This window comes from Meleagris gallopavo, chromosome 3, assembly GCF_000146605.3.
Source record: "Meleagris gallopavo isolate NT-WF06-2002-E0010 breed Aviagen turkey brand Nicholas breeding stock chromosome 3, Turkey_5.1, whole genome shotgun sequence".
Classification (NCBI taxonomy): domain Eukaryota; kingdom Metazoa; phylum Chordata; class Aves; order Galliformes; family Phasianidae; genus Meleagris; species Meleagris gallopavo.
In genome coordinates this window covers 32,110,002-32,113,466 of record NC_015013.2, presented here as the reverse complement: position 1 = coordinate 32,113,466, position 3,465 = coordinate 32,110,002, and the positions used below count along the sequence as shown (strand labels likewise).

Sequence of the window (3,465 nt, the reverse complement as noted above, 5' to 3'; positions counted from 1 at the left end):
TAAAGTAGATATAAGGACATCTTTACCCTGCCTTGGGTTTGCTCAAATCACTCATTAAGATGAGAGAAGTCTCATTTTCCTAGAGCAGAGAAGACTATATTTTAGTTTTGATGTTTCCAGTGTAAAAAATCTCAATGTCATTAATGGTTCTTCCAAGCTCACGAGCAAGAACTACTAATAAAATCTTGACATTTTTGCATTTTCTTTTGACAATTTCTCAGTTAATTGATCATTAAGGCAGAGATCACACTTGTGCTCTGTCCCTGTCCCTCACAGAAGCAGATCTCCCTCCGGCACCAGCCCCCCACCAGCCCTGGGGCAGAGAAGCTGCCATGCTGCCAGCTGGAAGCTGTTGCACTCCAAGGGGAGGCCCAGCCCCAGCAAGATCCACTTGGGTGCTCCAGCTGTGTACAATGTGAGCTGGATGCTACATTCCATGGCATCAACAGAAAAAGAACCTAAATAAGTACTGGAGGAAGAGCTCAAGTCCCAGCTTGTTACAGAGCACATCCCTTTGTGTACTTGGGCTATAGCTTTTAGTATATCATTCTTGAAAACAGACAAAAGCATTACTGTGCCTTTGCCCATTTCAAAGAAGAGCTCAGTGATCAACAGCACAAAATGAGCTTTCCAGCATTTTCCATTTGCATTACTGCATATTCACTCTTTAAAGTTCACAGCCCTATAAGGAACGGTGACAACTGTCATGTCTGAATGTGGCTGGATGCCATCGTCAGCCAAGCTAGTTTGCAGTGGTTAGGAGATGGCCCTGTATTTTGAATGCATTTGTGTTATTTTTTCACATGAATGCTTCCTTTTATACTATCAGCAAAATGCACACACACATACCTACATACACACAAATCAGTATGCACGCATGTATGTAAAACCTGAAAATATGTTTATTGTAAACAAACTATTATCATTATGCAGGAACAGTGTTTTCTTCACAGTCAGTGAAAATAAAATATCATTTTAATGTGATGTGTGCTTTATCCATTACTGTGGATTTGACAAATAGCTTATTGCTTCCTGGTTTTGTTATAACAATACAAACCTAATTTCTTCAAAGTCTGTATTTTTCATGGTTAGAAGTGAGTATCTATTAAAAACAATCACCTCTTGCAATAATCACATTTCAGATCTTCTTACTACTCAGTGAGATGAATCACTCATGCAGTAGGCAGCACTTAGCTTTATGTTTGCATACCCGGTGATGTGGCCAGGTTTCATAATGCTGTGAATACCAAAGCATAACACCGCTTCTCAAAAGCAAATTCATAAATGCACTCATGCATACCTTTTTGAGTTATGAGGTGGCTGCAGATTTGGCAGTGCTGACTTGATGCGGTTTTGACAGGTTAGGTTAAAGGATTAAGTCTAGTCTGTCTTCACTTTGCCCTGGCTTTGACACACTCTAAAAAAAGTTGTAGGCTGGCTCGGTGCCTAGTATGACCTCCACATCTCCTCCGAGTGACAACACTTCCCTTTAAGGCTCTCCAAAGGTCAAGGCAGATAACTTGTTGAGTCTTCCAGATACTTTCTTATCTGCGGCTCTTCCTCCTAACCTCACACGGTGGAAGAAATATGCAAAACCGTGAAGGAGAATAAGTCAGGCTTTATAAGGAATAACTTGCATTAGATCTATTGTATCTATCAAGTTTTTCTTTACTATATGATACTTACAACATACATCCAAGACCACAGGTCACGAAAATCAGATACGTATTCTATACAAGAAGATTTCATGGCCCCTCTTCATCTCGCCCTGGTTAATTTGCAATTGAAAGCAACTTTCAAGCACTTAAAATGAGAGAGCTGGGGAATTAACGATATGGTGATAAAGGAGTTCAGTGTTATAAAAAGACCTGTAATATTTGTTTAACAACTGTTCACCTTTGAGAAAAAATGTGAAAAAAAAATAATAATGATAGGCACAGCCTTTTATCCTGGTATTAGGCCAAAGATTTTTACAAAGAAATGTTGACATATGCAAGATTCACAGAGGTTAATAGATTTTTAAGACCAGAATATCATCTGGTTTTCTGTACATTTTAGCTGTTTAACTTCATCTGTGATTGTGCTTAAGAATGTGTGACTGACTGCAAATTATCCTTTGGGAAAGAAAGAAGAAAATCTGTTTTGGAAAAAAAAGAAAGAAAGAAAGAAAGAAAGAAAAACAAAAAAACCCACAATTTTGATGTAAAAAGTTCAAATAATAAAAAAAATCTCATATCTTTCTATACACATCATTAAAATTTTATATTCTGACTCCTGGAGCTGGTGACTTGGTCAGTCTTGTGTCTTGGCAGTCAGGTGTCACATTAAAAAGAAACATATTCTGTAGTTAGAGAGCTATATGCAGGGCTCATACACCCCTTGGGCTATGATTATCTAAGATACACTAAAAACTTGAAGCTTCCTGTAGGCTTCTTTGTAAGGTGGAATTTCCTGTCTGTAAAATCATTCCTGTAGCTCTTCTCTGAACACTCTCCAATCTTTTACCCTGTGTTCTGAGGAATAGATATCAGACGGCATTTTGTTGGTGGTGTCAGTAACTTTGTGGACAGAGATAATGCAGCTCTCTTCCTCTATTTGATGACTTCTTGTTTATAAATCCAGGGACTCACACTAATTCTTTTGCCTGGACCATCAGATGAGAAAATATTTCCATTAAAAAGTATTACCACCTTTTCAGGCTCAATGCTTCTTAAATTATTGTCTCTCTAATGTTAAGTCCTTTCTACCTCTAGGTGTTTGGGCTTGTGCTTAGTTATATTAAAATGCATGCTTTTTCTTCCCACTTAACTAAATGCTACAGAGAATCCCATACAAATGACTCGTTGTCAGGATGTTTTTACCATTCCATCTGTTTTTATGGCACCTGAAAACCTTATCAACAATTATTTTATATTTTCTTATGTGCTTTTGTCAATGATTTATGGCCGCACTGGAGCAAGAACTGGTCTGTGTGAGACCTCGGTGGAAACATACTGGATTATGATTCTCTAGTAATTACTTTGTTGGATATTTATCATTAGTATATCACATATCATATCATCTTATGATACTGAGAAATTTGCATGGTAATACGTGGAAAATTGTACAGACATTCAGTCTGATCAAGCCAATAAAGGTACTTTTAATCAGCCGGTCATCTCTTAAGAAAGGAAATGAGGCCAGCAAAAACTATTTTATGTAAATAAAATATTAAAAAAACGTCAAGTGAAATTAATTATATCCTCATCTTTTATTTTTCATATCACTTATCCCATTATTTTGGCAGACACATTGTCATCTTTACAGGTCTATTCTCATTATTGCTTTTAACTATAAATTTACTTGCAATCCTTTAGAACAGCCCTACTGTTATGAAATTTTAAAATGTTACCAGGAACGGCCCTCACAATTATGTTATAAATCTTGGATTCAAGTGATCAGGACTCTACTGTTTTGTTTACAAGA

At 37.0% G+C, this 3,465-nt stretch overlaps 1 long non-coding RNA gene across 1 annotated transcript in view; it reads right to left on the bottom strand.

Moving 5' to 3' along the window:
• Window positions 1-655: 655 nt before the first annotated feature.
• Window positions 656-3,465, bottom strand: part of LOC104910190 — a 9,256-nt gene continuing 6,446 nt past the window's right edge. The window contains exon 3 of the long non-coding RNA XR_004159205.1: window positions 656-1,563. This is a non-coding gene — a long non-coding RNA (uncharacterized LOC104910190). The remainder of the gene's footprint in view (window positions 1,564-3,465) is intronic.